We start from the raw sequence: 22591 nt of genomic DNA, 5'->3' as shown, positions 1-22591 counted from the left end.
GTGTTGAGGCAGCCGTGCGGGCAGACTTCATTCTGTTTGTGTACACCCAGGGATGAATGTAGTCCTTGCCCCTCATCGAGGAAACTTTGCTTTGCCACAGACCACTGCAGGAAACCGCAGCTGATCGGATTGCAGAGCTATGGACCCGGTCACAGTTAATCCATCAACAGTGCTACTCCTGGCACCTAAGGCTCAGAGAGCATTGTAGAGGAGGGGGCGGAGACAGTGTAAGAGTCAGGGGAACAGGAGACTTCTGTGAGATTGTGACTCCTAGAAATGTCAGAGAAGCTAAATCATGTTTTGAATACCTCTTACCGGTCTTTCTTAATTGGGTATCTTATTATCCAATGTACAGCTTCTCAGTTTACTGGTATTATGATTTTACTACTTTAGATATAAAAGCCTCATCTCTATTTGCCATTCTCTCCATAACTGTCTTTCAGAGTGGGGCTTTCAGGGAAGAGTCAAGCCCAACACCGTAGGGTCAGACTGTCTCCCAGAGCTGCAAAGTGCGTCTTACGCCTTAGCACCCTTTGTCACTCCGATGTGAAAATCTCATCGGAGGGAAACTTGTGCGGATAATGAGTATAGCTTACATCCCGGGGGCCTTGAAATGCAGTTTACTAAGCCAAATACAAAAGACAGCAGTCTAAACATAGACACAGCTATGGTCAACCTTTTCCTGTGAAAGAAAAACAAAACAAAAAAACCCTAAGCAGGGGAACTGTCACAGTTCCCATTGTTTGTCGCAGGCTAGCTGGGGATTCGACAGTGGCAGCTGCCAGAGGCCTGACATTTCAGCCCGAGAGGTAAAAAGCGGGGCAAAAGTTGGGAGTCTCTGGCTGTTCTCCAAACTCCTGTAGCCCGTGGTCTTCTTAAGACAAAACTCCTGGCATTCTACCACTGAGCTCTTTCCCTGGTCCTTTTATTGTCACCGAGGGCGGGAGGGCTCTCCTGCGACTGTGTGATAGTTATACAACTGCACAAAAGATTCCTCAGGTTAAAAACGTTCAGTTAGTCACAACATGTATGAACACTGCAGAACACAGGTTGGTTTTTTTTTTCTTCCCTCCCCTCCAGTACAGACAATGAATTTAGACTCTCACATATCTCGGGTGAGTGCTTTGCCAGTGGGTCACATCCCTTCCCTTCTTTTAGCTTTTTGTTTTCAGTCAGGCTCTCACTAAGTTGCTCGGGCTAAGTTTGAAATCAATCTGTAGCCCAGGTGGACCTTGAACTCATAGCCCTCTGCCTCAGTCTCCTGAGGAGCTGGCATGACAGGCTTGTGCCACCAGACCCGGCTTAGATTAGCAAATTAAGCTCCCAAGAAATCTATAAGTAACTTAGAACTCTGCCTATGAGATAGTTGATCATGGAGGCAAGAAATGTTTATTTTTTTTGAAAGACTGGGTATCTGGCTTTCTACTATGATTCATTCGAGATACAAGTGACCGAGCGCCCCTCCACCGCCTCCATCTTTAAGAAGCTAACACTCTATAGGGAGTTATATGTATACAAACAAACCTGTCTGCCACGCCTGAGGGAGGCTTCACGGAGGAGTTGTTATTTGAACTGGTTCTTGAAGAACTGTTCGGTGTGTACAGCAGTGGTTCTCAGCCTTCCTAAAGCTGCGACCATTTAATACAGTTCCTCATGTTGTGGTCACCCCAACCATAAAATGATTTCTGTTGCCACTTCACAACTGTGATTTTGCTAGCTGTGAATTGTAATGTCAGTACCCGTGTTTTCTGATGGACTTAGGCGACCCCTGTGAAAAGGTCCCTCGGCCCCGCAGCTTGAGAACCTTTGCTTTAAGGAAACCCATTGCATTCGGGACTGGCGGCAGCTATCCTTCAGAGTCGGGGCTTCAGGGAAGAGTTAGCCCCAACACTATAGGTCAGAGGTCTCTCAAGCTGCCAAGTTCAAGGTGAGAGGGATTGAGAGGTCCGATCTGGGTGACGTTCTCATCTCTCTGCTGTGCGGTGTTTGAGAGTCATTCTCTAAAGGAGGCCAGGAAGCCAAGAAAGGCCAGGAGCTCTGACGGTGGCAGCAGAACCTGGAGGGACTAGCTGTGGAGAGACATGGAGACAGAATCAAGGAGGAAGGCAGAGGCGAGGGATCTGCTCTGCCTGTGCAAGGTGGAGGAGGGGCGAGGAGGCGGAAGGTGCAGGTTGGGTGCGAGCAAAGAAAACCCTTACCCTATGTTTGCAGCTGACGACCGAGTCAATGATTGAGTCTGGGAAGAGGAGATCCGGTAAGGTCTGTGCTTTAAAAACGATTCTTTAGAAAGAGTCTTTGGTTGTAAAAGAGAGAAAAAAAAAAAAAAGAAAGAAAAATAAAAGAAAAAGGATAGGAGAAAAACGAAGTTTTACAGTGGGAGGAGCTTAAAGTGCCACACCTTTGAGAGACAACAGCAGGTGAGCAACACCTTCACTCAGTTTTTTTTTTTTAAATTCAGAAAGAGGAAAGCACACATTATCCCCTATTTTATGTTTTTTTATTTTTTGTTTGTTTGGTTTGATTTGGTTATTTTTTTCCCCAGTACTGGAAATCAACTATCAACTCTGGGTCTAGTTTATCCTAAGGCACGAGAGCTATACCCCCAGGCCACTAGTCTATGTTTTTAGAAAATACAGGACTGGATTCTCAAGAAGCCAAGCTGTAGTGTGTATCCTGAGATGGGTAAGGCGAGGCGGGTCTTCTGGTCTCCCTGGTGGCACGCTCTACCACGTGAGACACTGCAGCCAGATGGGACGGGCTGCGACCTGTCTCTTCACCACCGGGGGTGATGCTCTTTTGAGGCTGTGCCCCTTGAGTAAGTCCTTGAGACCACCTGAATCTTGGCTCGTGCCTGGTGCCCTTATGCGGCACCAAGAGACTTTTTCTTGTACCACTCGGAGAGTGGAGTTTTCCATACCTTTCAAAAATAACCTCTTGTGGCCATTGCACATGTACTTATTAGCAAATTCAGGGTCAGTGATGATCATGGAGGAGGGAGAGGAAACAGAAGGAAGAGGAGGGTGTGAAGGATGTCGGGCTGGAGAGTCAGCCCGGGTTGGCAGCCTCTGAGTTGCCCTTTACCACCTGAGTGATCTCGGCCAGGATACTTAACTGCCAGGCTCCATTTATGTGTGAAGTAGATGTGGGGTCAGACCTACCCTGAGGAGGTGTAAAGATTCAAGGTGATGTGCACGCTGGCCCTGGGAGAGCCCCTGGCATGTGCTTGGTAACACAGCTACCCTAGTTCCTGTTGGTACTATCATCTTATTTAAGACATGGCAGAAGAGGTCCACAGTGCTATGACATTTGAGCTTCGGTGCCATCTAGTGGCAGGGACACTTCAGATGATGTTATAAGTCATGGTGTTGTCTTCACAGGTGAGCAAAACAAAACAACAAAAGCAAAAACAAACAAACCACCACCACCACCACCACCACCACCAAAAAACCCCCTTGTTTTATCTGCTAATAGATATCTCATTACAAGCCCAGGTTGAATAAAGAAAACAATTTTGTCTCTATAGAGAGAAAAGAGTTTGATAATGGGCCTTTCGTGCCTTCTTTCCCTTGGACTGGCCACACAGGAAGTCCTGTGCTTATAATGGATATAGCAGTGCTGGCCGCACCCCCCCCCCCCCCCCCCCGCCCATAGGACAGAGCTGTCAGGACAATGGTTAGGGATGGGCTTATGGTAGTCACAGCACGGTGTGCAAGTCATCAGTTGAAGGACTTCAAAAATCACTCAGCTTGTCTGGGAAGAGCACAAAATAACTATGGATGAGTTTTCAGGGGGATGTGTACAAATGTTTAACGTAAAACCTGATGCACGGGTGGTCAGTAAACACTAGTTGCACTTTTTCTCACATTTGGAGAAGGTTCTTAGGCTGACGAAGTATTCCATGCACTTGTTCATTCATCCATCCATTTAATTGATGCCTACAGAGAACATACCAGAACATGCCAGAACTCAGATCTTCTCCAAACTTGCATTAAGTGACTCTAAGCAAAGAGATACTCGGGGTACATGTATCATTGGGCAAGCTATAGGCTGAACAAAGGACTGCACACAGAATATAATTTTCATTTGTACAAACTTACATGGCAATATTAACCTACGCTGGAGGTTAAGCATCTTTTAAACTATTTTATTTATTTATTTAATGTGAATTAATTCTATCAATTCTGTCATCATGTATCCATGTGTGGAATGTGAATTCAAGTACCCACAGAGTCCAGAAGATGCTATTGGATTCTTCGGAGCTGGAGTCACGGGCAGTTGCGGGCCATCTGCTATGGATGCTGGGACTTGAACTCAGAGCTTTTCCAAGAGCAGTAGGTGCTCTTTGTTGCTGAACCATTGCTCCAGCCCCAGGGAAATAGGTTTCACTTAAAAACTGCCACTGCATTATAACAAATTTTCAGGAGGTGCAAAATGCAAGTTCTTTAAAGAAAGAATGTTTTTCTCTAATTTGTCTAGAAACTTGGTGTGGGCTAGTGGTAGACCTGGAGTGTCCATTAGTGTGCTTATGGTCTCAGTGTGATAGCTCTGGTGGCTCAAGGGACCTCACTCACTTGTTGAGGTGTTAAAGAGCACAGTGTTTATTTTTTTTAACCTGTCTGCTATAAATCTCAATATTTCCTTCACCACACACACGCACTCCTTATAGCCCCATGATCCTGAATAGTTTCTCACTTTAATTCTAGGAGCTTAGCAAGTTCCCAAAGATTTGCTTTAGCAAGTCACCCTGAAGTATGTATGTATCAGACCTTGGAGACTTCTTAGATTAAGTCCTAAGAAAATGAGCTTTATGAAGGGCTTGGGAGAGCATGCTTAGGAGATGAGAAAGCAGATATGATGCTTGGGAAGAATAAAGTATTATAATATAATAGGAATAAAACTATATAATGAGTGCTATCTATGTACGGGAGATACTTGTATATTTTAAAGAATAGAAAAATGAACATCTTTCATAGAATTAACAACAAAAGCATTAAACTTGACAGAGTCTTCCTACACGCGGTGACAGATTCCTTAGGTATTCTGGGATGCATCCCCATGCAGAGCATCCTTGTGCAGAGGCACACGCTGAAGTCTGGTTGAGACAGTGAGGTATGACTTTTCCACAAATCAAAATGGAACAACAATTCAAAAGAAGTCAAGAAACTTACAGCCTGGAAACTGTCTGTTTAAGTGGTCTCAAATATCTCCTAAGTGAATCCTGCTTGGGAATTCCCAGATAATGGTGATAATGTGGGTCCAGTGGCATTCATGCTGTGCCCCCACGGCCCCTCAGTTACTCGTCCCTACATGAGGACGGAAGCTGTGGTGTGCCTGACGCATGGAGCCCATTGATTCTCTTGGGTCCCCTGGTCCTTCCTGCATCCCGCTTTCCTACTGTGCTCCAGTTAAAGCTTCCTGAAGAGCAAACACCTTCCCTGAACACACTTGGCAGCCTGCTTCTTAAATCAATTTTCCTTCATGGAGATATGCTCTTCAGACCCTAGAGGATAATCAAGTGGTTTATTTTATAGTAGTCAACATTAAGGCCAACCCTCAGGGCCAAGGGCTTTTGCTAAAAATCTTACTTTTTTCCCCCCACATTTCCTCAGTAGGCTTCATTGTTAGGCTGATCTGTAAAAGAGATTTCTCTTCACACACCCTGGCAGAAAAGATTAGCTGATTTCCTCCATAGCTGGCTTCTGGCTTTGAAAAAACAAAGGCTTAAAAATGTGTTTGTAAAAAACCTTTTATAGTAGTACTATTTAGAGTTGGGTGTGGTAGCATAAGGCTATAGTCCCAGCACTCTGGAGACTGAGGCAGGAGGATCTCACTGTTGAGGCCAGTCTGAGCTTTAGAGCAAGCAAGCAAGCACACAAACAATCAAACAAATAAAACAACAAAAAGCAAGGTCTTCCTTTTCATGTTTCTAGGTCTGATGACTGCTACTGTTAAAGCTTGCCTAAGAGGTTCTGCTGTTGAATCTGTTTCTCCTGGGTCCCAGATGAGGATGACATAATGGCAGACACAGCTTTCTCTTTAGGCAATTAATTTATGGAGGACTCATCTGCACAATTAGAATATGACTGTTAAAAACGACTGGCCCATAGCTTGCATTCTCCAAAGAATACCAATGGTCTAAGACTCCTATGTACGCTCTTAACAGACCCCTTTTTTAAGTTGACACCGTCATTTACCTATCTTGAGTCTATAACTCTTATTTCTTGGTTTCATCGATGTATCCTTTTCTTCCATGAAGATTGGAGTTTTAGAGAGCTCTATTTGCTCTGTGTGTGTGTGTGTGTGTGTGTGTGTGTGTGTTACTGTTCTTGCTCTTGATGGCTGGCACAGGAAATGTGGGGCGTAATCAGACTGTAAAACTCTAAGCAGAAAGGAGATCGTCATTTCGGCTGCAGACAAAGCAGATAACAGGCAGCTATTTCCCAGTCAGAAAGATAAGAGAACGAGTTCGATTCCTCATTAAGAGCTCCATACTCTAAGGCGTCGTTTAAAGAAAGGCCCTGGGTCTTTGCTTATTAAGTTACATAAACAAGGTGAAGTGCTGTGGGGGAGAATGGAAACTCTTGGTGTGACCTATAATTAGAAAATTTCCACACGGGGAATAAAAACAGAGGCTGCGAGCTGCTTCCTGACCGCACTCACCCACGGAGGCTGAGCCATCATGGGAGACAGATAAGAAAACACCAAGGAAGGGAAACTTGAGCCAGGCTGCCTGTTTGCCCTAGTGGCGACTCCACAGTGACGGAACGAGGCCTTAAGAGTGTAAATGATCTCAAAGACATCTTGAGGGGGGTATCACCACTACCACACGCTGCAACTAACCAAGTAACACAGCAGGCAGCATTCCTTGCTGCTCTTGTAAAAAGTGGCCTTCTACCCTGCAGTTGCTTGCTGAACAACTGGAGACAGCTAGCTGATCCAGGAGAAAGATCCAGGCTGCCCATCCAGGTCCTTTCCAGTTGCTTCCATTTCCCTCTAAAGATGACCATCTGCCACTGATAGAGATGTGCAGACCCCGTGGTTAGGCACGCTACAGCACTTAGCAGGCTGCAATGGTGGCTTAGGCAGTACTGATGGCTGTTCCACCATGTGTCTTTGTATGGGATGCAAGGTTTTTCTCCATTTAAAATTATATTGGGAATCTGAAGTGTGTGGAGTTTCTAAGAGGGTAAACTGAGTTGCCTCTTTAGTTGATGGTCCCTGTGTGAGGAGATAGTAGCGGGTGGCCAGAGTTTTGTAGAGGTCATGGCCACACCAGCTGTGACTCACAGACACTATGTGCTTCTGAATGTGCCATTGAGAGACTCCCTTGAGTTTCCCAGTGTCAGACTTCATGTTAGGGCTGGACAGAGTGAGCCTGGGGTTCTGGTGTAAGGAAGGGAGTCAGGCTCCTGCCCTGCCTCTTAGTTGTATGAGACACTGGGAAAAAAGTTCACTTTTCTGAATCTCCATTTCTTGCTTTATGTGTGCTTCCTTCCGTCACATTCCTGCACAGCCCGATTGGCTTCAAATATTGACCTTGGTGATTCATCAGTAGGTTCTGTGAATTAGTGGCTTGGTAACCGTTTGAATAAGAGATTGCCTCTCAAGCCTGTGCCTCAGGAGAGGTAGGACATGCTTTGTTTGTGATTTAATAAGTATACATTAAAAAAAAATGCTGGCACAGTGACTGCACATAGCCGCTGCTGGCTTGCATTCTGGTTCCATTCAACCCATATCATTTTCCCCCATAAACAAAGACATTACTAGTTCACTGGATGATCTTAAACAACCCCCTCCCTTTGCCCAAGTCTTGCTATTCATCCCCATCTTAAGTTAAAGCAGTTGAATCATTCATCTTCTCATTTTACCCAAACTACGAAGGACAACTTGCAGAAAGTGGTTGTTTGGCTTGGCTCACGGTTTGAAGGGGTTCAGCCCACAGTCCTGGGTTATACTGATTCTGGCCCAGTGGGAAGCAGTGCATCACAGTGATGGAGCGTGTGGGAGATGTGGCTGTTCATCAGATGGTGGACCGGAAACAGAGAGCAAGTCAAGAATTGGGAACCAGATACCACTCTCAGCCCCATCTCCCCAGACACAACTAAGAGTAAAGCATTCATTTTGTGGGGGAAACATCAGGCTCAAAATGTAACAACAGTTGGTCTTTCATGGCTTTTTTTTTTTTGGTCTTAATAAAATTGACTCAACGGAGGCCATTTTGTCTCTACTGAACATAGCTTTAAAAAGAAAAGCCCAAGTTTATATTGTGGTCTATGCCTGTAATCCCAGCACTTTGAGGACTGAAGAAGTAGTTTCATAATTTCATAAGTTTTGTATGTGTGTGCATGTATGTGTATGTGTGTTCATATGTGTGTGTGTGTGTGTGTGTGTGTGTGTGTATGTTGCATGTGTGAATGTCATAGGGCAGCCTCAGGTGTTGGTAATTTTCTCCTACCTTGTTTGAGAGAAGGCCAGTGGTGCTGGTGTTCTCTACTGTGCATGCCAGGATAGCTGGCCTGACAGTTGGCCTGTGGTTTTTGGTGATTCTTCTGTCTATGCCCCTCATCTCCTGGTTGGGGCATACTGTATCCAGAGGGAATCAGAAATCTGAGGACAATTTACGCTATATAGTAAGTTCTAGCCAGCTGTGGTGGTGCACACTTTTAATTCCAGCACTTGAGAGTCAGAGGCAGGCAGATGTCTGTGAGTTCAAGGCTAACCTGGTCTACAAATGGAGTCCAGGGCAGCCAAGGCTACACAAAGAAACCCTGTCTCAAAAAACAAAACAAAACAAAACAGTGAGTTATAGGTCAGCCTAGGCTACATAGTAAGATTTTGTCTCAAAGAAGGAGAGAAAAACTTACAGTTTTAATTGTCTTTAACTTTTAGATGAAGGAAGCCCTATTTCCCCCGGAATGAATGGTCCTGGTTACCTTGTTTTCCATCCAGTTGGTATGCTTTTTACTCTCAAGTGACCAGAGAAAGTATAAATGCTCCGGCCACTCAACTGTAGGTGGCAAAAGGAACAAGCTTCCTGGAGAATGAATTGTACCCTTGTCCCTCTGCCAGGACATGAGACACAGTCTTCACATGCTTCACTGGCAAGAACCGCTGCACTGGACATGATGGTGACATCTGTCTGTCTGTCTGTCTATCAATCTACCTATCTAGTATGTATGTATGTATTTATGTATTTATGTATCATCTATGTATGAATGTATGTATCATCTATCATCTATCTATCTATCTTGTATGTATGTATGTATGTTTTATTTATGTATGTATCATCTATGTATGTATCATCTATCTCTCTACCATCTATAATTTAAAATGTATGTTCTTTTATGGATTTGTGGCTGTGCATGCATGTAGAGGTTAGGGGAAAACCTCATGTTCCATTCCTAGAGGCATCATCTACTTCCTTGAGGACAGAGACTTACCTAGCCTGGAGCTCTCCAGTGAGGCTAGAGTGCTTGGTCAGCAGGCTTCAGGCATTCCTCTGTCGATGCCTCTCCAGTGCTGGGAGCAGACGGATGCATGTGCCAACATGCCTGGCGTTATCACGTGGGTTCTTGAGCTTGAGCTCAGGTCTTACTGCTTGTGAGACAAGCACTTTACTGGCTGACTTATCTCCAAATCCTACACTTTGTATAATTATAGAAACTACTTGGTCTCTTCCTTGTGACACTAGAAGGTCAAACCTGAGCTAGTGAGAGGCCCATGGATAGGACACATGTTGGAATTACCTTTTCCTGTCCATATGCCAGGATATGGAGTCATTCCCACAAGGCAATAAAAATGAAAAAGAAAAGCTGTCATGAGAAGTATATGAAAAAAATGTACAGAGTCACTTTCTACATTTAAGTATGTATATGGACAACAAAGGCTGAAAGTGTGAAAATCACCCGCACAAGGGATTATTACCTCTGTGGGGGAGGAATGTGGAGGGTGTATGTGTGGAGAACTTGGAGTGTTTCTTTAAGAAATGTTTGTTATACTTTATGGTCCGCTGTGCTCAATACATCACAAGAAAAATGTGAGGAATGAATGAGAAATAGTTGTAAGAAAAACTAGCATGTGATGGTAGGCAGAGACTTGGAGAAATCAGAACCGAAAGGGAAGAGTCAGTCCCCACTGGCAACAGCACACTGTTGGAGGTTGGTCTGATGTGTTTGGTGCTAATTATTGCTTGCTGTCTCTGTGCCCCACCTTGTACCTTTCCTAAGAGGCTAACCTGTTTGACCGATAAAAAGCCATCACACCTGGGCAGGGCAAATGGCGTAGGCGGGGCTAAGGGTCCAGGGCTTAAGGAGACAGAGAGAATCAGGGGAGAAAGAGAGCAGAAGAGAGGAGAAGGAGAAGGCCATGCCATGGGTTAGGTGGAGGAGAAGCACGTGGCTGGCCTGGACGGAGACTTGGCCCAGATGATGATAATTAGCAAGGATTTGGGATTCTGGATGGAAGGTAGCTTGATAGAAATTATCAGAAGCAGAGGGCATGGGGTTGAAAAGATGGCATCGGATTGTGGCAGGTATCCCACACCTGCCCCACTATGGGAGGTAGTTTACGGGGTCTTCCGAGGCAGCTATTGTTTTGAGAAGTGACTTTTTCTAAATTCCTGCCCTGCCCCAGGTAAACTAAGGCTATTTAAAATATAGCAGGCGTCTGTGTCTTGATTGATTGCTAGTGGGTTAGAAAATACTGCCGTAATAATAATTATAGGCCTAATAATAAACATTATTAGACCATACTGATAATTAACTGCAACAGCACACTTACCTCTGGAGACGACAAGGACAAGGCTGGAGAAGAGCTTGCCACCACTGTCCGGGTACACAGACGCTTCTAGATGAAGTGCTGGGTGAGCGGCCTGCAAGGTGTCTGCCACCCCTGTAACTCTACTGTGTTTTCAAAGTCTTTGGGATGACACCATTGAGTGGCGATATTTATTATGATATTTAAAAGTCATAATCCTGGGCCTACGGGCAAACACTCAGCCACGGTTACTGGTCTACAGTCTCAGGATTTCCTGGGCTTCCTTTGTTAGTCAACAGTAGCTCATCTTTCTGAGTATCGGGCATGTTCCCTGAGCAAGTGCTGTGTGGCTGTCACTGTGCTTTACACATACAATTTCACTTCCTTCTCGCCGCACATGCTGACCCTAGGGCTGGTCCCATTTCAATGGCGGGCAACTAGGGCTCATTACCAGTGTAGTGGACGTTTGGGGACCAACATCTTAGCCTCCATTTGACCTCTCCCAACTCTCATTAGAACATGTGAGTTTGAGGTTATCCATTCTCGAAAGACTTTTTTTTAAAAATTGAGCTAGCTAACAGTTGTCTATTTTTAAAATAGACGTTTCTTTTTCTTATTGTCATTGATGAGATGGCTTGAAATTTGCCGTGCTCTTTTTCTTTTTCTTCCTACTAAGTCTCTCTGAAGGGGCGAGGATGGCCTGGTGGGATCAGAGCATGCCTCTTCCTGCATGGGTGGGGTGGGAAAGCATGAGGGGGAGGGCGTGGACATGAGAAATCTCACACATACACTGTGAAGACAAAGGCTTCTATACTCAGAAGAAACACATTGCATTCTGCCTGCAGACAATGGCCTTCCTCCGAGGCCGCTATTGTTTTGAGAAGTGACTTTTTATAAATTCCTTAATTTCCCCTAAAATATACAAAGGAAGGGGCCCTCCTTCTCAACCAGGGTGAGAAAGCCTGGGTACCAGGTTCGCTGCACTGTCATGTAATACCATGTTGCGAAATATATATATACATACATACATACACACACATATGAATAACGCAGCACTTTTGCTATAGGAAGAAAAGAAGTATAAGATAGGGGAAGCAGCTATCTGAGCCTGTTTTTCTCTGCTCTCCCCTCTGAGAGGGGATGGGTATCAAGACCAGGCAGAAGGGCCAGGGAACATGAGGGAAGGGCGTGCTCTTAGTTATTAGACGCATACTGAATAACCTTCAGTGAGCCAGGTGCTGGAGATCCCTAAGGTTGTGTGAGGCATCTGGCAGCACAGAGATCCCAGTGTTCTGACATGCTGAGACTGCAGCCCCTGTGGGCAGAGAGGACAGTGTGGGTCACAGAGGACAGTCACATGAGCCGTCTGTTTCCCATCCATCGTCCCATCAGGCTTTCTGATGCAGACTGGGCAATAGCATCAGTGGGACAAATAGAGACTAGGTCTCTATAAGATTGCCCCTAAGCCAGCAATTAAAGGGCTGAGGGTTGTATGGGTACCCCGACATCAACAAAGGGTCCCAAAGTTGACAAAACCTGATCTCACTGAAGGCCAGTTCTGGATGGCAGAATTCCTGCCACCAAGTCCGGAAAGAGGGAAAGCAGTCACTGCCTTTGCCATACGTCAGCCTTACCCAGAACTAATCGCCATGAGAAGTGGGTGTTGGCAGTGCCAAGATGGAGTGGGACCTTGAGCAGTGTTGTCAGAGGGACACAGCATGCTGTACGAGCTCTGCATATGCAGGATGGTGGCTCCGGGCCACAGCTGGCAGTTAAACAAGGGGACACTGCTAGGAAAACTGAGGAATGGGCTCCTCCAATGGCAAGCATTATTTTTAAAATGCATTTTATATATAATAATCAGACATATTTATGGGGTGGACTTGTATTTCAACGTATGTATATAAATGTGCTGATCAGCTCAGAGGAGCTAGCATGTACATGTTCTCAAATATTGCTTATAGTTTTTTTTTCCTGAGAGCATTGAAAAATCTTCTCTTCCACCAATTTTGATGTATACAATACGGCATTGTTGACTATGGTTACTGCATTGTGCTGTAGGGCATAGACGTCATTTCTCCCATCTAATTCTACTTTCGTACCCTTTACCCTACTTCGCATGTTATTTTCAAAGTGTTTTTATTCTTTGAGAATTTCATACCCTGTATTTTGATCACGTTTGCCCCGATTTTTTCCCCCTAATTCATGAGCCCCCTTTCCCCACGTGCTAGAATGTCGACTGGCTTGCCAAATATTATTTTTTTATTGTAAAAAAAAAGTTAAAAGAAAACTTAAAATATAAAAGAGTACATATCACTCATAATCCTTACACCATGACATAACTTGTTTCCATGCTCCGACATTTTAAAAATCATAAAATATGGACACAAGGCAAAAAAAAAAATCTACTTTTAGTTATTTCTCCTCTAAGGATTCTTAGAAGAAAAGTAAAGTATTTCTAAATAAAAGGCAGTGGAAATGAGCTCCTATCTTTTTAAAATTTAAATTTATTTTAAAAATTTTAAATTTATTTTTTTAAAATTTGCTCAGCAGTTGAAGAAGGACAGGGCAGGAGCCTACCACAGATGTCCTCTGAAAGACTCCACCCAGCAGGGGATTGAAGCAGATGCTGAGACTCACAACCAAACTTTGGGCAGAGGGCAGGGAGTCCTATGGAAGAGTTGGGGGGGGACAGAAGGACCTGAAGGGGACAGGAGCCCCACAAGGAGACCAATGGAGCCAACAGATCTGAGCCCAGGGGTGCTGGTGGAGGCTGATGCACCAACCAAGGACCACGCATGGCGAGGACCTAGACCCCCTGCTGAGATCTAGCTGATAGGAAGTCTCCATAGGGGTCTCCTAGTAAGGGGGCAGGGGCTGTCCCTGCTGTGGACTGTGTTGCCTGCTCTTTGAAGCTCTTGAACTTATCGTGGAGAATTATCTTCAAGAATCAAAAGGGAGGTTGAACACAGTGAGCTTGTGGGCTGATTTGTCAATGTTGGCATTTAAAGCTACGCAGGCCTTGGTGGCCCCTGCGCGAGGTGGTGCACGTTTGCGGGTGTTATTTAATGGATCAGACTGAATTACATTTTAACGTGGGTAGGATGACATGCTGGTTCTGCTTATGAAGCCTGCATTAATAACAGATCAAACTCTGATGTTCAGCCACCCAATGGCTATATGGATTTGTGGTCTGCTCCCTGTGTTACTGCACAGTGTTTAAAACTCTGCAAATATAGGTGAGCTAAAGGGAAAACGTAGTTAATAGCTATAATCTTGTCATTTCCTCTTTCGCCTTAATAAATGTCTGTCTGGTCACATGCACAGGTGTGTCTGCGTGTGCAGGACTGTGCAACTTCCATATCCTGCTTTGCAATTTGCTATTTTCCTTGCATTATGCCACAATTAAGTCCCCAGATAAGACTATTGGTCCTCTATGCACCGCTTCTGGTGATGAGCAATGTGGCTCCGTTCACAGCCACAGTTCCTGTGTTAGCTTCTTCTCTTATCCTAGGTCTCGCCAAGTTCTCTTGAATTTTCTTCCTGTGTCATCAACATCCTTTTCCTTCCAACCATCAATCTATCCCTTTCTTATCCTCCTCAGCAGCCCTGCCTTGAAGGAATTACAGGCTGATGATTTTCCTCACTTGTATCCAGCTGTTTGCCAGGGTCGGGCGACAGATCCCGTCGCCTGTCTCCTGGCTGGGGATAGCGTCCTCCACTTGTCGCCACTTGAGATTTAAGAGGCAGAGGGAACAGGGCTTGTTTCCTGTTTATGGAAGGCTCCTCTTTCCTCAGCATTCTACCTGTCTCCTTCTTCCTGTCCTTGCCTGTCATGTGCCCCAGACGACTTCCTGCCACGGCAGCTGGAGGAGTTGCCCCTCCCTGCCCAGCCAGGGTCATCTTATATTCCATGTACGCAGCTATAAATCATTTTTAAAAAACCCTATGGATGACTTTCTGCTGTGTGGGATGATTTTTCCAGCTGGGCTGCCGTCCCAGTGGCAAACCACTGTGCTAAGGTCGCTTGTTCCTGGGACAGGTTTCCTTGAACGATTAACCACGGACAGGAGGAAAAGGGACAAGAAGGAGCCGCTTTCTACTGACAGCGTCCTCACACTCCACGGCTCACCCAGCTCTGAGTGTAAACCAGGGCGAATAATAAGTTACAGCAAACAACAACAACAACAAAAAATGGCAGTAGAAATGATTTTATTCAAGAAGCACAAAAGTAAAAAGCAGCCCTGTCTCTGACCCTTCCCTTTCCTGTACTCAGGACAGTTGTCACCTTGTACCTTTGACGTCCAATTAGGAAGCAGCCAGGACATGTGCCCTGGGCATAGCCCATCAAACCCTGGGAGTGTGCTATAACTGCGAAACACACACCAGTTCTTAAAACAAAACAACAAAACCAAAGGAAAAAAAACCCTTATGAAACAATATAACCCTTCTCAAAAATATGTCATGTCAGTTGCATGTCTATAATATTTCGGGTTCATGAAGTACATTTCACATGTTTCCTTCTATTTCCCCAAGTGTGGCTCTGGGGAAATTTCAAGTTGCATATGTGATTTACATTTGTTGCTCAGCTTGTATGTCTACTGGACCCTGCTTGTCTGTTAGAGAATAAATGGGTTCATAGCACATGTGTGTGTGTGGGCACAAGTGTGGCAGGGTAACACGGGAGCTGTTCACATCTGGGCAAAGGCTTTGGAAATTATCACATAGTACCTACCTAAAGAGGCTTTAACAAGAATGATTTATGGTATTTGGTATGTAAAAAGGCCCTTGTGTATAATCAGCCCTTTCTGATAAATCTTTGGGCTATTTTAGATTTATTCCTTATCTCTTTATATTTGAGGATGTAGTAACACTTTTGTTTCTCACACTCACATACAAGTTCAAAGACTGCATAGGTATCAATTTTTCCCCTAAAAGGGATGTGACAGTCCACATACCCACGAGCAGTGATAAACCTACGCATTTCCCTTGCTTCCAAATATCATAAACATTTTCCCTATCCGATCATTGTCATCCATAAGATGAATTTTTATTATTGAGTCATATACTTCCGTTAAAAAATTCTGAAAGCAATAATGATAAATTTTATGTAGCAAAGGATGGTTTCCAGAGCATTTTCACATTCCTCATTACATTATCGCAATACTTTAACTAGGGAAAAAGCCACAAAACTAAGGCAAAGAGGAAAAGGAATCTGTGTGTGGAAAAGATACATCTAAATTAATTTCATTCCCAAGGCTGTATGGAAACAAATCCTCTGAGTTTTATTATTCTTATTTTAACACATTAATATACTAAAAGCTAAACAGCTGAGTAAATGACCAGAAGATGCAGAAATGGTGAATAGGTTATTCTTGTGCTAACTTCATTGTTGGATAGGCACAAGTCAGCTGTGGTTCAGCTATTTGAACAGCTGTGTGAACTTGAAAAAAGTCTTTGACAATATGTATACACCAATGTGTAGAATTCAAGAAGGCATGCTGGGAGTGTAACTTAGTGGTAGAGCGCTGACTTAGCAATCCACAAGACCCTGGGCCCAGTCAGTCCCCTACAAAGACTAGAGAGCATATGCATGTCAGCGCATGTGTGCACATGTACACGCGTGTGCATGTCTGTCTATTCCAAGACTCCAACCCAAGTTCTAGTTTTCTGAGTTCCCATCCTGCCTGTTACCTTCCCTAGTGACTCAGTCCCTCCTGGGTAGCAAGGCTCAGTTCCTCTCTGACCCCGTTCTTATTTTGGTGTGAGTTAAAGGAAGGACAGGAACGCCGAGGAGACATTTCCACCTATTTAGGCGCTTGTCCCGCCTCCCTGGCCTGGGAAGATGTTCAGCCTTCTCGGAGATAAGCATCATCTTCCCCATCTAGTGATCCGTTGAGTGTGGGTGTAAACAGGCAGCGTTCATGCTGAGCCCCGGGTGGGATCTGACCGGCAGTCAACGGCACTGTCTGTTAAGTTAGGTAAGACCTAGTGCTCACCCCGACCCCAAATCAAGCACATAATTATAATAAACTACCATTGTGAAATGCATCAGAGGTCCTGTGATTTTTGAATGGTCTTTCTTCTTTCCCCGCAGGGGGAAAAAAATGACAGGAAGTAAGCGATCCGGAAGTGCAGGAACAATAGGGCTTTTCCTGGAAGAGTGGCGCTGAAGCAAATGACTAACCGACTAGACACGCTGACCTGAGAGGCAAAGCTCGGGACCACCGGCCCCGAGGCAGAGAGGGGGCTAGTAGCCAGCTGGAGACCGTCAACAAACAGGTTCGGAAGGTGTATTGTTTTACTGCGTCTGACTGGGGACAGTCAAAAGACAGACTTCTTGGGAGGACCACGCTGGGCCTGGAGACCGTCAAGTTGGTGGTTGGCAAACCCTGCTCCTTTGAAGACATGCGCAGTGTCAGTCAGGAGCACTCACGAGGGGCTGCCTTTCTTTGCTTCCATGAAAGAGACGTCATAAAGGTTTAGGAAAGCTTAAAATAATAGTAGACCCTGCAGCAGATGCTGATGCGTTTTTGACCTTTTGGATGTCTTGGAATCCCCTGGAGTCTTTGTTAGTGTTTAGGAAAGCTATGAATTCCTGAGCAGCATTTAGTAATCCAAGAATGATTTGCTCCCTTTAAAAATAAGTGATTATAATTTTGAAACCAAACCAAACCAAACAAAAAACAAAGACAAACAAGGGAGCCGCCTTTCTGTCTTTTTAGCCTAAGTGTGGAAAGCAATCAGTTGTCACCAAGGAGGAATGGGACGCTGTGTGCACCGCACCGTGTGTTAGCAGGTCGGAGCAGTCTTTCCAGCATGGCCCTGTTGCTCCTGGCCTCTGTGAGATGTCGTAGCCTTCTCACAGCTGTGTTGCCACCGGCCTTCCCACATCCTCCAACCTTAGCGGCTGCTTGGCAGGGATCTCGGGGAGAGGAGGGAGTCTCTTCCCAACTGAGTATCATCTTCAAGTGAAATTAATGCTTTTATTTACTTGAAAAATATCTTTAAAGAAGAAAAAAAATCAGAATTCTGCCATTTGGACAAATATGAAAAAACATCTCCTTTGTTCTTCCAGGCCACTCTCCAGAAGCAACTACTATTAAAAAGTAAATAAATAAAAACAAAAACTGGGTTTGCCTCCCATTTCGTAACTGTGCAACTGTGTTTATACTCGCTCTTAAGTGAAATGCACTGACACTGCAAACATTTTTTGCCCAAAGCTTTCAAATCAACACCTTGAGTACTTCCTTTTTAAACTAGTCACCATGTGGCATACAGAAATGTAAAAATGATAACACAATTATGGAAGCCGTCGATAGCTCACTGTAAAGCTAAACATGCCCAACCCATGACTCACAAATCTGGCTTTTGCAGAAATGGAACCCTGGATATAGACACACTTGTCCATGGAGCTCAGGGCAGTTTTACTCACGGAAGCTGAACGCGATGGCCACCTCTGGACCATCTGTCAGCTTGTGAGTGGGAGAGCAGATTGCCCTGCAGCCATGCTGTGACACACTGCTCAGCAGAAAAAGTGAAAGCACAACCACATACAGCCACCTCTGTGAGTGATGCAGAAGTCACGGGTGACGCAGGATTTCGGGGACAGACTCCATCTCCGTCATAGTCTAAAACAGCCTAACCTCACGCAGCTCAGCACTCCTTGAGACTGAGGAGTGGATGCGTAGAAGGACACGTGGAAGTTTTTTGAGATGACAAAATAGTTTTTTTCTTTGATTGTGCTGGGAGTTTCACAATTTTGTACGATTACCCAGATCCATACGATTTCAACAACTTAGGGTTGGTCGAATATACAAATCACACTCCAGCAGAAGCAAAAATAAAAGAAAGTGGTAAAAATAGTTGGAATATAATAAAGTTTATTATGTATGTCTTCTAGCGTATTCTATGTGTTAACTCTGACTTTCACTGTGACTTATGAAGTCGACACTTACACTTCTGTCTTTCCTGTCTCACAAAGCAGAGAGACTGGGGCCGTGACAGGTGCTTTGCCCGGAACCACACAACATGGCTGCACCAGAGGTCTGAGTCAGGTAATATGGCTGCATTCTTCACCTGAGAACTTACAGCCTCCTCCTGCAGGCAGGTGCAGGTTAGCTGGGCACTCTAATTTCTCCCGTTCGCCATTTCAATGCCTACATGGGGATTGTGTGCGCATCTTCATTTGCCCGTGTTTTTCATGAAGAAAGCTGATTTTCCAGACGTGAGATTGCTGGATCAAGTGACTGATGTATTTGAAATGTCAGTGAAGGGCTTTTAATACATCCGCTGCAGGACAGACAAATTTGGCTACATATTTAACCCTTATAGTGCTATGCATTGGCTAAGTTTTAGTTTGTCAAAAGCCCATATATTGAAGATTTGTTCTCAGTCAGGGCTATTGGGCGGCAGTGAAAACTTCAGAAGTGAAGTTGAGTGGCAGACTTTTGGATTTAAAGGTGTGTGCCCCTGGGGAGGATTGTTGGGCTCTTTTCTCGTCCTCTTTCACTTCTTTGCCTTCTGGTTATGAAGTACATGGCTTTGTTCCACCAGGAATAAATGTTAGCTTGTAACAGGGCAGGTAGCACAGACCACTGCAAGATGGGACTGGCCGTTTGTGGTCAAGCTGGGTACCAGATGCTATTCGTAGACGACTTGTTAAAAAAACAGCACAGTTCCAATTTCTAGAGAAGTAAGTGAAGCAGTTGAGGTAAATGAGTGTGTTGAGGAGATTCTGGGATAAAGTGAAGTTAATAGAAAAAGAATGAGTCTTCTCGAGGGATGAACCTCATAGTTGATTATCCAGTACCAAGTGGTCAGCCCTGAAATCATGTGCGTAGAAGCAATGCTATACGGACAAGCTGGGCTGCTTGCTTGCTTTCTTTTTTTCTTTCTTTCTTTCTCTCTCTCTCTCTGTTTCTCTCTCTCCCCCCTCCCTGCCTTCCTTCCTTCCTTCCTCTCTGTCTGTCTATCTGCGTACATATAAATATACATAACAATAATAATCAAAGGAAGTGGTTAAGAGTGCTGACTGTTCTTCCAGCGGACCTGGGTTCGATTCCCAGTACCCACATGGCAGCTCACAACTTTCTGTAACTCCAAGATCTGACACTTTCACATGCAGACAAAACACCGGTGCACATCAAATAAAAATAAATATAAATGAATAAAATAATCAAAGGAAAAAGTGTGAGTTTGAGAGGGAGTCGGGAGCATGGCAGAGGTTGGAGGAAGCAGACATGAGGGAGCAATTGGAGAGAGGGGAGGGAAGGGGGTGTTATAATTACAATTTAATTAAAATTATAAAAATGAAAACTGACTGTCAGGTGGAGACTCTTTGTGACCGGCCCCTGTCATGAAGTTGTGTCTCTCTTCCCTTGTAGCTTCTTTGATCACACCTTCCTTTAGTCTACTCAGATGCCCTTACACTCCTGCCTTCCGCCTTTTCCATTTCTCTTCTGTCTCTCTCTGGCCATTGTTTACAATTACAGATGATTAAGGATGGACGAGTGTGATGGTTAATTCCATTGTGAAGCAGACTAGACTGAGAGCCATCTATGAGCCAGTCGCACAAACACCTAAAGGAGGCAGAGGCAGGAGGATGGCAAGTTTGAGAGCCATCTAGAGGACAAGTCTGTGGGCACACCTGGAAGGGCTTTTCTAGATTAGATTAATTGGGGTGGGAAGATTTGCCTTGACTGTGGGTGACCCTGCTTTCTGGGCTGGTTGGGGGGGGGTCCTTGGCTAGATAAAAAAGAGAAAGCTGGCTGAGCATCAGTGTTCGTTGATTGGCTTGCGGATGCATTGTGACTAACTGCCTCGAGTTCCTGCCTTGACTTTCTCACAGCGATGGACTACACACTGGACTTGTGGGCCAAAATAAGCTCTTCCTTCTTCAAATGGCTTTTCTCATGTGCTTTGCTGCAGGAACAAAACCGGCAATGGATACACTGAGGAAGACTCTGGGGATTTGGCTAAGTTGGAGATGGGGCCAGGGCAAGAAGGAATTCAGTTTCAAGCAGCAGTCTGAGGCTCAGTTTTCCCTGTTGGCTCCTTCTTTGAGTTCTTGGGTCCACTGAGTCTTTTTCCTCCTCCTCAAATGATAAAGTGCTCACCTTCTGCGCTTGGGGCAGGCTACTAGATGTGAATTGATTAAGCCGTATGAAATGTGTTGAGGGTCAGATGACCCACAGCTCTATCTAGGTATGTGTTGGGGGGCAATTTCACCAGATGGGACTGTCAGCCAGTCAGTGCAACTGTTCGCAACATCTGGGGCAAAGCCTCATCTAGGAAGCCGCTGGATCTGTGGGTAACACTGGGCTTTAGTGTTGACGCCTGGCTCTTCACATTCTATGCCCTCTAATAATTGAGGCGTGGCTCTAAGCCAGTAGAGCAGCCCCATAATTAACATGTGTGGTGTTTACCACTGCCTGGACATAACTCCTGGGTCTTTATAACTAGCTGGGCAGTCTCCTTCAAGGGGGTGGGGCAGGGAAGGGCCTTTTGTTGATAAATTGGCTTCTCTTTTATTGCATTTGGTGCTATCACTCAAAGAAAAAAAACAACTTTTATTTTTTACTTGTCTTGGTTTTTTTGTGGTTTGGATGCAGAAGCTAAGAAAACTTAATACTAAAAAAAGGACAAGTAAAAAGATGGATTAATGACGGCTTCTCTCCAAGATCCGAGAGAAGAAAGTTCATGACCTTCTGTGGTTTGGCGTGCTCACTTCCCTTCTACATGTGAGTTCCATCTCTTTCTCCAAAGAATCACATCCTCCTAATGTAGATTTTGTGGTTTGGATGTTGAGATGCTCTAAACTGCACTGAAGACTCAGGTCTGATCACTGAATACCCATAATGCCCTAGCCACAGTGACTATTCTGGGCTGGGTGCTTGACCAACACCATATCAAAAAGACAAGCCTGAGGGTCTTGCTTGAATTCTTGGAAAAGAGATTAATTTTCACCTAGAGTCAATGGGGGGTGGAATATCTTGTCACCATGGAAGGGAAGCCTGCCAGAGAAACAAAACCAGCATCAAGGGAAAAGGAGCCAAGAGATGGATGTGATTTCCTGTGACACCATATGAGTGTCTAGATGCAGCCGTGCTGGAAGCTGTGTGTGTTAACTGAACAAATAATATTTTTTTCTTTTCTTTTTTCTTTGCTTCCTTCTTTCTTTCCCTCCCTTTTTTTTTTTTTTTTTTTTTTTGGTTTAAGCAGTTTTAGCTTTTTCAGACCTCAGCTAATTTGAAATATAAATATTGTATGGCCAGTAAAACGAATCCACTAGCATGCAAATTTAAAGACCAGAGAAATAAAATGTTACTCTCTTCTGTTCATTTTCATGACATCAAAGGAAAACATCTCACTGACGCTACTGTCTCCTTATCCCTGGCTGGTCTCCAAAAAATGTCACCATGAGAAATCACATTTTTTTTTCTTTCTCTCCCTCGCAAATGTGTTTCTGATAAGCACCCTTGTGCTCAGATAGCCAGTGTTCACATGCAAATCCCCCATCTGCCTCACCTTGTCACCGTGGGTCCTATCTCTGTTTGCAGAGACTAGGTGTTCTGTTTCTGTCTTTGGTCTTGACTCTGATGTCCCAGGCCCTGTCTGAAGCTTTGTCACATCAGCATAACGAAACTCACATTTCTCCGCTCAGGGAAGTATCCCGGTCCCACAGGAGTCACACTGACTTTGTAGCTTATACTCGCCTCTCAGGGAGTCCCCGGGGGGGGGGCCTAGGTCTTGAGGGAGATAAAGAAAGGACATGAAAAGAGACGTGGAGATCATCTAGAGAGGGGAGAGACTGAGAGAGCAGAGCTGGCAAGAG

The 22591-nt window shown here is 44.7% G+C and overlaps 1 long non-coding RNA gene across 1 annotated transcript in view; it reads left to right on the top strand.

The window, feature by feature from the left end:
• LOC311584918 overlaps positions 1 to 21413 on the top strand; it is a 29963-nt gene extending 8550 nt beyond the window's left edge. The window contains exons 2-4 of the long non-coding RNA XR_014775035.1: positions 16853 to 17037; positions 18740 to 18812; positions 21369 to 21413. This is a non-coding gene — a long non-coding RNA (uncharacterized lncRNA). The remainder of the gene's footprint in view (positions 1 to 16852; positions 17038 to 18739; positions 18813 to 21368) is intronic.
• Positions 21414 to 22591: the final 1178 nt, after the last annotated feature.

This window comes from Acomys minous (assembly GCF_964271855.1).
Source record: "Acomys minous genome assembly, chromosome: 15".
NCBI lineage: Eukaryota > Metazoa > Chordata > Mammalia > Rodentia > Muridae > Acomys > Acomys minous.
Note: the sequence above shows the minus strand (reverse complement) of the source record. Positions and strands in the feature narration are given on the sequence as shown.